The sequence below is a fragment of the Nycticebus coucang genome, chromosome 8, assembly GCF_027406575.1.
Source record: "Nycticebus coucang isolate mNycCou1 chromosome 8, mNycCou1.pri, whole genome shotgun sequence".
Taxonomy (NCBI): Eukaryota; Metazoa; Chordata; class Mammalia; order Primates; family Lorisidae; genus Nycticebus; species Nycticebus coucang.
In genome coordinates, this window is record NC_069787.1 from 59,842,970 (window position 1) to 59,856,779 (window position 13,810).

Below are 13,810 nucleotides of genomic sequence, written 5' to 3' on the forward strand. Positions count from 1 at the left end.
GGATTAATCTCTTGGTTCTCTATTCTGTTCCAGACATCTACTTTTCTGTTTTTGTGCCAGTACAATGCTGTTTTGATCACTATAGATTTATACTACAGTCTCAGATCTGGTAGCGTGATTCCTCCTGCTTTGTTTTTATTACTGAGTAATGTTTTGACTACTCAAGGATTTTAATGATTCCATATAAAATGAAGTGTTATTTTCTCAAGATCTTTAAAGTATGACAGTGGAGCTTTAATAGGGATTGCATTAAAATTGTATATTTCTTTGGGTAGTATGGACATTCTAACAATGTTTATTCTTCCCAGCCATGAGCATGGTATGTTTTTCCATTTGTTAACATTTTCAGCTATTTCTTTTCTTAGAGTTTCATAGTTCTCTTTATAGAGATCTTTCACGTCCTTTGTTAGATAAACTCCCAAATATTTCATCTTCTTTGGCACTACTGTGAACAGAATAGAGTCCTTAGCTGTTTTTTCAACTTGACTATTGTTGGTATATATAAAGGCTACTGATTTATGAATGTTGATTTTGTAACCTGAGATGCTGCTGTATTCCTTGATGACTTCTAAGAGTTTTGTAGTAGAATCCCTGGTGTTTTCCAGATATACAGTCATATCATCTGTGAAGAGCGAAAGTTTGATCTCTTCTGACCCTATATGGATACCCTTGATCACCTTTTCTTCCCTAATTGCGATGGCTAAAACTTCCATTACAATGTTAAAGAGCTGTGGAGACAATGGGAAGCCTTGTCTGGTTCCTGATCTGAGTGGAAATGATTTCAATTTAACTCCATTCAATACGATATTGGCTGTAGTTTTGCTGTAGATGGCCTCTATCAGTTTAAGAAATGTCCCTTCTATACCAATATTCTTAAGTGTTCTGATCATGAAGGGATGCTGGATATTATCAAAAGCTTTTTCTGAATCAATTGAGAGAATCATATGGTCTTTGTTTTTTAATTTGTTTTATGGATATTGAACTAGCCTTGAGACCCTGGGATAAAACTGACTTCGTCATGATGTATAATTTGTTTGATGTGTTGCTGGATTCTGTTTGTTAGGATCTTGTTGAATATATTTGCATCTATATTCATTAGTGATATTGGTCTATAATTTTCTTTTCTTATTGGGTCTTTTCCTGGTTTGGGGATCAGGGTGATGTTTGCTTCATAGAACGTGTTAGGTAGTCTTCCTTCTTTTTCTACATTTTGGAACTGGTTGAGTAACATAGGTACTAGTTCTTCCTAAAGGTTTGGTAGAATTCTGATATGAAGCCATCTGGTCCTGGGCTTTTTTTTTTTTTTTAGGGAGATTTTTGTATGGTTGATCCTATTTCGGAACTTGATATTTGCCTGTTCAACATTTCCACTTGATTCTGGCTAAGTCTTGGAAAGTGACGTGCTTCCAAGTATTGGTCAATGTCCTTCAGATTTTCATATTTCTGAGAATAAAGTTTCTTGTATTATTCATTAAGGATTTTTCGAATTTCTGAGGAGTCTTATTATTTCGTCTTTGTTATTTCTGATTGATGAAATTAGAGATTTTACTCTTTTTTTCCTGGTTAGGTTAGCCAAAGATTTATCTATTTTATTGACCTCTTCAAAAAACCAACTTTTTGATTTATGATCTGTTGTATAATTCTTTTGTTTTCAATTTCATTTAATTCTGCTCTAATTTTGGTTATTTGTTTTCTTCTACTGGGTTTGGGGTTGGAATATTCTTCCTTTTCCAGTTGCTTGAGATGTCCCATTAAGTTGTTAACTTGCTCTCTTTCCGTTCTCTTGAGGAAGGCTTGCAGTGCTAAAAATTTCCCTCTTAGGACTGCCTTTACAGTATCCCAAAGGTTCTGATAATTTGGTCTTCATTGTCGTTTTGTTCCAAAAATTTGGCAATTTCCTTCTAAATCTCATCTCTGACCCAGCTGTCATTCAGCATAAGGTTATTTAGCTTCCATGTTTTTGTATGAGTATGCAGATTCCTGCTGTTACTGAGTTCAACTTTTATTCCATGGTGGTTGAGAAGATGCAAGGAATAATTTCTATTCCTTTAAGTTTACCAAGGTTAGAGTTGTGACCTAAGATGTGATCAATTTTGGAGTATGTTCCATGGGCTGATGAGAAGTATGTGTATTCAGTTTTGTTGGGATGAAATGTTCTGTAGATGTCTGCTAAATTTAAATGTTGGATGGTTAGGTTTAAATCTAAAATTTCTTTGCTCTGCTTCTTATTGGAGGATCTATACAACACTGCCAAAGGAGTGTTGAAGTCTCTGACTATTATGAAGGTAGAGGAAATCAAGTTGCTCATGTCTGTTATAGTTTTTCTTATAAATAGAGGTGCATTCTGGTTGGGTGCATAAATATTAATAATTGAAATCTCATCATATTGAGTATTACCCTTAACAAATATGAAGTGACCATTCTTATCCTTCCTTACTTTTGTTGGTTTAAACCCTTTTGTGTCTGCAAATAAAATTGCAACACCTGCTTTTTTCTGATTACCATTTGCCTGAAATATGGATGACCATCCTTTCATCCTGAGTCTATGTTTATCTTTTAAGGTAAGATGTGACTCTTTTATGCAGCAAATATCTGGCCTGAGTTTTTGTATCCAGTCAGCTAACCTGTGCCTCTTTAGAGGACAGTTTAAGCCTTTCACATTAATGGAGAATATTGATTAGTTTGGTAATTTTGGGGTATCGAGTTTTTCGAAAGTCCAGTGGACATTTTTAATCATTTTGCCACTGTGGAAATTGGTGTTTGATCAAAAGTTTCTGAGTGAGTTTATTTTTGTGGTAGAGGATTGGGCTGGTCATTATGCAGGATAGGTCTGAGAATATCCTGAAGAACTAGTTTGGTTATGGCAAATTTATTCAACATCTGAATGTCATTAAAGTATTTAATTTCTCCATCATAAATTAAACTCAGTTTAGCTGGATACAGGATCCAGGGTTGAAAGTTATTTTGTTTTAGGAGATTAAAAGTTGATGACCGTCCTCTTCTGGCTTGAAAAGGTTCAGCAGAGAGATCTGCAGTCATTCTAATATTTTTCCCCTTGTAGGTAATGGACTTATTATGTCTGTCTGCTTTCAGAATTTTCTCTTTCCTATTGACTCTAGTGAAATTAATTGTGATATGCCTGGGGGATATCTTATTTGGATTGAGTCATGCTGGGTTTGTGAAACTGTCTGCTATCTGAATATCAGAATCTCTTGGCATGTCTGGAAAATTCTCTTTCATAATTTCATGGAGAAGGGCCTCTGTGCCTTGCAAGGCCATTTCATCACTCTCAGGGATTCCAATGAGGCGGATATTATCCTTCCTTGAATTATCCCAGAGCTCTCTGAGAGAATGATCCGTTTTTGCTCTCCATTTCTCTTCCTCTTTGAGAGTTTGGGAGTGTTCAAATGCTTTGTCTTCAATATAAGAAATCCTTTTTTCTGCTTGCTCCACTCTGTTTCTGAGGGATTCTACTGTATTTTTCAGATCTTTGAGGGCTGCAAATTCTTCCTTCAGTGCGTCAAAATCTTTGGTGGTTTTGTCTTTAAATTCATTAAATTCTTGAGACAACTTTTGAATTTCTCCTTGAATTTCTAATTCTGGCTTTTGAATTGCTCCTCTAATTTCTAATTCCAAATTTTCCTTCATTCTATTAATCTTGTTTGCAATCAAATTCTGAATTTGATTTCTGACATCTCGGCCAGCTGTTTAATGAATGGGATCTTTAGTTACAGCTGCCATATCTTTCCTTGGGGGTGTTGATCTATTCTGGTTATTCATGTTGCCAGAGTTTTTCCACTGATTCTGCCCCATGATTATTTTACACCATTTGACTTTTCCCCTGGAGCTTTGTCAAGGACCCGTACAGTGCTATGGCCTGAGAAACTAGGGACCTGTTTGGTGTGGTGGGGCTAAGTGGTTCTGTCTTATTTTCAGCTGGTCTCTGTCTTACCCGTGAAACAGTTACTCTGGGTTGAAGTCCCATCTGCGGAGAAATACCAGCAATTATGTTACCCCGTCCCCCACAGGCAACAATTGGAAAATGAAGATCAAACCTTCCTACAACCACCCACCCCGGGCACCACTTGAATAGTCCTCGAGGAATTGGCTCAGTTCAAAAGGTCTAAATCAATTGTCTCAGTCAGCACCTGTCTTATGTGGGAGAGTTTAAAAGGTCTCTGGCAACTGGATCAAAGGGGTCTGATGAAAACTCAAATATGACTTGTTCTGGTGCTCTGTGAAGTCAGGAGGACCCACCCAACAAATAGTTTAGTCTGGGAAGTTTGATGCCTCCTTCCCCACCTTGCACCTCTGTCACTCCCAGTCACTGATAGCCCTGCAGGTGTGTGACCCAGTTGCCTCCATTTAGCAGATACTCCAGGGGTTTGCACCTGCCTGAATCACAAGGAAATCTATGTCTGCTCAGCCAGGCTGCTTCTGTATGCCTCTATCCTGCAGGGTGACGTGAGGCCTGACAACCTCCGTAGCTTGATGGAGGCTGGGGTGTGTTCACTCAGTTCCAGCCCCGCCCCTGATTGATGTTACTGACAGAACAGAACAACTTTGAAGGAATTTGTTTCTTTCCCTGTTAAATTCCCCTGCAGAAGAGAAGCTGTTTTCAGTTCCCAGATCCTGTGCCTCAGGCCCTGTCTTTGCTCCTGCAGGTTTGTATTAGCAGCATAGTTAGGTGTCAGTTCTAGCCTCCTGTCTTCCTTTGCCTATAGGCTGACGATCTCCTGAGCTCTGGGTGCGTCTTAGGCTCAGTAAAGCCGTCCTCTGGGTCAGCCCTGCCCTGGGAATTTCCTGGCTCTGCATGTGCATTTTCTAGTCCCTGCGCTCCACCTAGGCCGGTACCGCCTCAGGCAAACCCTTTACTCAGGGGGCCTCCGTTTCAGTCCCAGATCTGTTCTGTGGTGGTTGCCACCTGAGAAGATGCCTGGCCTCCTCTGGTTGCCCAGGGAGACAGGGGGTGTGGCTTTGGAATATCCAGGTTGAGCCCTATTGTTGCCAAAATTGGCTGCTAGTCTGCACTTCGGGGCACTGCCACTCCAGCGTGGTTCCCTCTCAGTTGACCATCCTCTCCTCACTCCTGTGCTGCAGAATCAGCACTGACCAGCTGCAGTCTAGGCCCTGTCCACACCCCTGAAGAAATCACCCAAGAATCTGGACTCCTGGGGGACAGGCCTCCCGACCTCAGAGTGAGAGTGGAGGGGAGTGCTGGGAGCTCAGAATTGCAGGTAGAGAATATATACAGTTTTATGCCTGGCAGGAGAATGCCGTGGCACCCTAGTAGGGGAGGTAGGTCCAGTTTTTAGAGGGTCTCTCCCATGGAGTGTAGTGGGAGGACCTTTGAACTCTGCTCATTTGTTTGTGGGGCACTCTGAGCCGTTCTCATGGGGAAGGGGACTCCCGTCTGCTTGGCGATGGATTTTGTACCTTTTGTTTATATTCTTGGAGTCATAGCTTGCCTCAGAGGGGTTAATGTGCATCCTTCAACCTTCTCTCTTGGTGCAGCTCTAATCCACCAGGTTACTTGCTAAATTTCTGTCCTTTAACTTTCCTTCTGGACGGGAGCCTCTGTGGAAAGCTGGCTTCAGTCAGCCATCTTGTGTCCGCCACCTTGCCTCAATTTTCTCATCTGCAAAATGGGCTTAAAAATACTACCTACTTAATTAAAGACCCAGAAAAAAAAATACTACCTACTTATGAGGGTTACTGGAAGAGTTTGTAGAAGAAAAGTACCTGGCAAATATTAAACACTATATGTATTAGCTATTATTTTAGATCTCTTAATCATAAAATTTGAGCCTAATATTTTAAACACAATAATAGCTCCTCAGGCTCAGTGTCTATAGCTCAGCGGCTAGGGTGCCAGCCACATACGCCGGGGCAGGTGGGTTTGAACCCAGCCAAAGCCTGCCAAACAACAATAACAACTGTAACAAAAAATAGCTGGGAGTTGTAGTGGGTGCCTGTAGTCCCAGCTACTTGGAAGGCTGAGGCAAGAGAATGGCTTAAGTCCAAGAGTTTGAGGTTACTTTGAACTGTGACACCCCAGCCCTCTACCAAGGGTGACGTACTAAGTCTCAAATAAATAAATAAATAAAAACAAAATAGCTCATCAGATATTTTCATTTTAAAAATCTTTAAGATCCCAACATTTTAGTCTTTAATTTTATTACCAAAGTATCTGTAAAATAGACAAAACTGATCCACATATTAAAGCTACCCTGCAAAAGACTTTATCCCTTTTCTGTATCAATCCTTATTTTCCTCCATTTCTTTAGGAATACTTTGGATTTCCCTTTCTTTCTTTTTCTTTTTTGAATTTGGCATGGAAAATTATACTGGACTTTTCTGAACTTACTCTATGTCAAATGAAGCCAGAGCCCAGGGACAACCTTTGGAGAGAATAATTCTTTACCACACCTCACATACATGAAAATTTTTCTTGCACTTTGCCTAATATTCTTGGCTTTGTTTTGTCAGGTTATCTGTAATGACCCATTTCTTTTAATAAATGAGAATGGAGTCAAAAGAATCCCTGTAAAGTCCTTCTCCCTTAGTTGCCCTACCTGGTTTGGGTTGATGGAAAAGAAGGATGCAGTTTTACCAAATGCTCCTCACCCTGGGTAGCCACTGGCCACCTGCCTGGATTTCAATGGTGTTACTTTGTGTCATGGAGCCCAAACCACTCACTCTTTGCACCAGACTAGCTATTCTTTTGTTCTTTGTAGCCTTATAGAAAGCACCCTTCCATCACCATTCATTGCTCCAATTATCATTTTTTACAGTGACAAAGGATGATTCAAGTGAAACAATAGCAATGCTGGCCAGGGAGGAGTTGTTGACAGTAAAGGTGATGGGGTGGCCTATAGGCAGGTTTTTGTGCAGATGGAATCTGTCCAAAGCAGCGGCCACAGCAACCCTAGAGTGAGCCCTCAACCTGGAGCTGTTGCCACAGAATAACAGTTGAAAGGCCCCTTAGCTCTTGCCATTACTTTGTGGTCACAAGGGGTTCCTCTGCCCTAGGTTGTCAGGTGGTATGCAAAGACACCGTCCCTAAGGTCAGAGAAACAGTAAGGGATCTTGTAGACCTCCATCTTGGAGCCCAAGAAGCAAGTTGACTTTCTGTGAGTAGTTAAAGACAGAATGAAGTTTTGTGTTGTTTGTTTTTGCAATGCCTTGTGCTGATTTCTGAAAAGGTGTACATTCTGACACAGTGGTTCTGGGCACCCTGAACTGCTCCCACTGAGCTCTGACCTCAACTCTAAGCAAGGTGAGGTGTTGAGAGCATGCTGAAATCAGGAAAATGTCCTTTTGGAGGATTCATCTTGCAAGCTAACAGAGAAACTAAATATTTATTGAAGACCTGCCATGTATCAGGCTTTGTTCTAGTACCTGGGAATGAACAGAATAGAGAAACCTCCAGCCCTCTGGGAGTTTGTGAGGGCAATTGTAAATAGATAAACAGCCAATAGGATTGGTGATGATAACTGCTGTGAGAAAAATACACAGGATAAGAAAGGTCAAGAATGACAGGAGCAAGAAAGTGAAATAAAAGGGATCATAATGAAAATAAATAAAACCATCTCTACTTGCAGATGACATGATGTTATAGTAGAAAATCCTAAATAATCCACTAAAACACTATGAACTAATAACCAAGGTGTTTAGGAAGGTTACAGGATACAAGATTGGCATACAAAACTTGATATATTTTTATATACTTGCAATAACAACATGAAAAAGAAATTAAGAAAACAGTAACACTTGCAATAGCATCAAACAGAATAAAATGCTTCCATAACAAATAGGGGTGGCACCTGTGGCTCAGCTGGTAGGGCACTGGCCCCATATACCGAGGGTGGTGGGTTCAAACCCAGCCTCAGCCAATGGCCAAACTGCAACAAAAAAATAGCCAGGTGTTGTGGCGGGCACCTATAGTCCCAGCTACTGGGGAGGCTGAGGCAAGAGAGTCGCCTAAGCCCATGAGTTGGAGGTTGCTATGAGCTGTGACACCACGGCACTCTACCTAGGGCAGTAAAGTGAGGCTCTGCCTCTAAAAAAAAATACTTCAGAATAAATTTAACAAAAGAATTGAAAAACATGTACTTAGAAAACTACAAAATACTGGTGATAGAAATTAAAGAAAATAATGAAAAATGTCTCATGTCCATAGAACAGAAGATACGTTGTTAATAGGATAAACTTACAGGTTAACTGGATAGCCATATACAAGCCATAAACTCTTAGAGGAATGGTTGAACCTTGTCTCATATACAGGAGAATGAATGTGGGTCTTTAGTTCCCACCATGCACAAAAACTGACTCAAAATAAATCAGAGACTTACACGTAAGAGTCAAAACTGTAAAATCCTTAGAAGAAAACACAGGGGTAGATCTTCTTGACCTTGGATGTGCCGATGTATTCTTTGATATAATATCAAAAGCAACAAAATAAAAAAATACATAAAATGACCTTTATTAAAATGAACAATTTGGGGTCTTTTAAAAAACATGATAAAGAGTGATAAGACATCCACAGAATGGAAGAAAATATTTACAAATCATATATCTCATAAGGGACTTAAATCTAGAATATACAAAGAACTCTTCTCACAGCTGACTGAGAAGACAAATAGCCCAATTAAAAATGGGCAAAAGATCTGAATAGGCATTTCTCAAAAAAAGATGTACAGAAAAGCACACGAAAGAGGTTCAATTATCACTGGCCAGGAAGAAATTGAAAATTAAAACTACTTCACAACCTATGATAAAAAAAAAAAAACCTCTATAATCAAAAAGCTAATGAGTGTTGCTAGGATGTGGAAAAATTGGTGTGAAGGTAGAATAATGCAGCCACTTTGGAAAACAGTTTGGCATTTACTCAAACAATTAAACATAGTTACTATTTGACAAAGATGTTTTACCCGTTGGTATATACACAAGAGAAATGAAAACATATCCACATGAACACTTTTACATAAATATTTACAGCAATGTTATTCATAATAGTCAAAAGATGGAAACAGCTCAAATGTCCATCATTTGAAGAATGAACAGACTAAATGTGTTATATCCATACAACGGAGTATTATTCAGGCATAAAAGGGAATAAAGTACTGATACCTGCTACCATGTGGATCAAGGACTTACATGTGAGAGACAAAACTGTAAAACTCTTAGAAGGGTGGATGAACCTTGAAAACATGTTAAGTGAAAGAAGCCAGTCACAAAAGATTACATATCTTATTATTTCATGTGTAGGAAATGTCCAGAATAAGGGACATTTATTGACTCCCATAATATAGGGAGACATAAAGTAGTTTAGTAGTTGTTTATGGCTCAGTTTAGGCTGGGGTGGATTTGAGAGCGATAAATACAGGTGTCAGGTTCATTTTTGAGGTGATGAAAGTGTTCTATGATTATGGCACAACTCTGTGCATATGCTAAAAAAACAGTGAATTGTGTAAGGGCAGTCTCTAGGTTACAAATGAGATCGATTCTGTGCTTTTCAAATATTTCCACCCCCCATTGGAATCAGAATAGCAGCAGAGTGGCACATTTTATAATTTCTGGAAGGCACTAAGTAAAGTTGGACCCAAGGCCCTCATGATAAAGTCAAGTTCTAATAGATGGGGATGGACCTCTTCCATAATTTTACAGTAATTAGAGATGAAATGTGGAATCTTCATTCAGCTGGGAAGAGGTTGGCAGCTGATTGGCAGAGATGAGAATTGGCTGTGCACTATTGTCAATGCTCTGGGCTCAATTGGTTCAGTTCCTCTCTTTTTTCTGCCCATTCAACTCCATTCTCAATTTCTTTCTAGCAGGAAGCTAGTCTGTGGGATCTAGAAATAAAATGGGGGAGAAAAATGGTTAGAGGAATCGAGGCCAAGTTTCACTTTTAATACTAATACAGCAAACCCACTATTTTTACCTCTTATATTCTGTTTAAAGGAACACAATTAGAAGATCAATAAAAATAGTTTATTTCAGTAGGAAAATGACACACAGGATAGAATTCAACCCCGAGAGTATTTATAAAGCTCTATGTTAATCTTCCCATCTACTGTTTACTCTGTACTGGTTCAAGTACTCTATAAGCCTTTTTAATAGTAATAGTAATAAACATTTTTGAAAACTTGTATACTCCCTCCTCTTCCCAGGGCAACTCACTCAATTAATTCCTAAGGATCAAGTGGTTGCTGGAATCAGTAGAAAGCAGAAGTAGTTCTGGCAACCCCAGGCCTACCGCCAGGCACAGAGGGTAACACCACACCCTGGGAGGGCGGGCATGCCACACCCCAGCAGACCTCTGGCTGCTGTTCCTTTCACAGCCCTGAAGGGTACTCTGAACCACGGAAGGGGCCTGTGCAAGTGAGGAGGCCTGAAACTTAAGCTTCGTTAGTTTTCAGGTAAATTCACCACTGCTCTTGATCCATATTATAAGGATCTTTTATTCCTATGAGGCAGGGACAAATTGTTCAATTGAAGACTTTGACCCACAGTAACAAATTGTTCAATTGATCCTATGATCCTTTTACGGTTCAGATAATTGGTATTATTACTGTCACTTACAGGTCAGGGAACTAAAGATGACAGAGGGAAGCATCTCCCCAAGTCCTACAGACAGCCAGTGTGTTTGGGAGCCGAGATCCCCACCAGCCCTGCCAGGGTCCTACTAGGGCTCTCAGCCACTAGTTCCATTGCTTTGGTCTCTCTGACCAGGAAAGAATGAGGGAGACTAGAGAAGCTTTGGCAGAGGAGGCAATGGAGAACCTTGGCAGTTTCTCTTCCTAGCCTTCCTTCTGCCCTGACTTCCCATTAGCTGAAGACCATCTACCCTTCCCCCATGTGTGGTCTATGGGTTTTGTGTTTCACAAATTTTCCCCTTTCAATGAGGTCATTGGTGAAAAGCCCACTTCCTTTGCTCCTGTAAAGTTGGTAGGGATGGCATGCCCCAATTGTAAACCCAACGATCAGCCACACTCCTGAGGCTCTGCCTGTGTCCTTCCACCAGTATGATTTGGCCTATTACCTCCTCACATAGAAATGGGCTTAGGTCCTGTCCCTATACCGCTGCATTCCTGTCATATCTTAGTCACTCATTTATTCGTTCAAATACGAATTGTCAACTTTGTGCCTGACATTACGATAAGAATAGCTAGGGGCACCATGAGGCTTCCTCAATGTGGGCATATGACATGGGGAGTACAGAGCAGTGCCCCTCTGGGATGGGAAGAGTCTCTTTAAGAGATGGGGTCTTGTTCTGTCACCCAGGCTGGGGTGCAGCAGCTATTCACAGGCATGATCATATGCACCACAGCCTAACTCCTGGGCTCAAGCAATGCTCTGCCTCAGCCTCCTGAGTAGCAGAATTATAGGCTTGTGCCACCGTAAGCTCTATGATGGTCAGTTTTATGAGATTAGGTCAAGTTACAGTCCCCAGTTGCCACCACAAAGGCATTTTGTGGACATGGTTAAAGTCCACCATCAGTTGACAGGAAATTTTCCTCGATAATTTGGGTAGCCTGATTCAATCCATTTAAAAGCCTTAAGAGCAGAACTGAGGTTTCTATGAAGAAAAACATTCTGACTAGAACTGAAATTCCAGCTCCTGCTCAAGAGTCCAGCCTTCCCCTCTTGACAGCCTGCCCCATGGATTGTAGACTTGCCTACCAAGCCTGCAGGGTCACCAGCTCTTTACAATACAGCTTGTAATATATGTCTCCTGCTGAATCTGTTAATCCCCATTTATACACCTTGTCAATACCTATGAAGTTATCTGTTTTGATCATACTCATTTTTTCCAGCCTTCAGCTTGCATACATAGAAAGATAAGAGAAACATCAAGGTTGGCAAAGCAACTTGGTTGTCCTCATTCATGATCCCACCTCTGTGATACTTGAGGCAGGGTTACCATTTTAGGTGACTTCAAAGTTTCCCAAAATGGGTAGAAAATAGGGATGGAGCTCAGGATGAGAAAATCAGATGCTCAACCCCTGCTGGCCCTGACTTGATGAGCCACCAAGAGGCATGGGCGCCTGAATAGCACTCCCAGGGAAGGCATTACTCCCACCAACCAAGCAAAAGTATGTGACACAACGTGTGGATTACACACAAGACAGCCAGCCCAGCTTTACTTGCTTGTAAGCAACCACTGTCCTCTATTTTAGACTTTAGTTGGTGCCTGGCTTGTGCACAATTCATGTCTTTCAGGAAAACATATGAAGAATGGTATTGTCAAAATCTGTCCTGGGCTCTAAAAACTTAGGTTTCTATTTCCTGCTGTATAAAATTTGAGGAGTGGTCTTCCCAAGGTTTTTCCCAATGCCAACATTCTTATGATTCTCTTTGATAAACCTCTCAGTTTCTACCACCAACTAGAGTGTTCTTCAAAGTAAGAAAATGTTTAGCCATGGATCGGCTGGGCTATCCTCAGAGAATCTGAATGGTGGAAAATCAGCCTTATCACGAGGTCGACTCCAGGGTATGCAGGGGCTGCAATTCCCCAGAACATCACAATTTACCTTCTGAAAGACATTTGCACAAGTATGGCAATTCTTCCAAAACCGTGAAGTCTGCCAATTACTGTTTATCACAGTTTCTCAGTTTGCTTTGGAAGCAGCAGATTGTGAGAGGAATACCTTCATTGCTGAGATAATATTGGTTTTCTCGATTCTCAGTGAGTCAACAGTGACCTGAGACCTGGAACCATTAGGCACAGAATTTCCTAGAAAAGGACGACCTGTGTGAGGGAAAGGAGAACGGGAGCCTTTCAGTTTGGATTGGGATTAGCTTGATTGGGTACTAAAAAGCAACCTAGAAAACAGATAAACTAATTCTCTGGCAAATTCCACCACAGAGGCACTTATCAACAAAGAAGATCAGGGCCTCTCAGATCAGAGAAAAGTCCACCACAGAAATTGGTTTCAATTTCAACTGCCACAAACACCCTATAGAGGCACAATGCAGTTTCTAACCAATGGTCACATTGACCAAGCAAGTGTGCTGTGTGTGCTTTAGAATAGCCAGGGACCTCCAATCCATCTGTAGACCAAAAAACAAACAAACAAACAAAAAAAAAACTTGTTCCAGTTATTTCATGGATTTTCGTATGACTTGTTCCTAAATCTTTATAGATGATGTGATAAGGAACCAAATACAAATTACATTTGAAAGTCTACCTGAACTAGTGGCTTTCAGGCTTTTGACCACTCAGACCACTCAAAGTATAGCTGCTTGTATGCCAAAAACCATTTTTGACTTTGAAAGAAGGTCCTCTAAACACAAAGGTGGTATCCACTGTACAGAAGGGAAAAGAGGCTCTTCTCTGTCAGGCTTGCCTGGCCAGCCTGCCCTTGGCTTCGTGGAGTCCTGCCAAGCCCACAGTTGCTGGTTCTGTCTATACACTCCCCCGCCCCAGTTGTCAGCCACGAAAAACATCCCCAGCTGTCCAGGGTGAGAGGGGACACAGACAAGAGGCTACCGGGCCTGTGTATGTTTGTGCCTCAACTTTAAAAGCATGGCCCTGTATAACAACAGGGGCGGTTTAATTTAAATCTCCTCTCCAGAGCTCACACTTAGCTCTTTTCTTTCCTTTTCTTTTCAAAATTACACCTTGTTGCTCTTTCTTTCTGGGTTGTATTTACATTTTCTTCCGAATGTGTGGTTTCCGTCTCATCCAGCAGATCTAAGGTAATTTCAGTATTGTTTCTAAAAATGTCATCTTCTGCTTCTTTCTCACCCTCTGTTTTTTGTCTTTGGATAATGTGGCTATTTAGCCACGTAACACATGGAGATT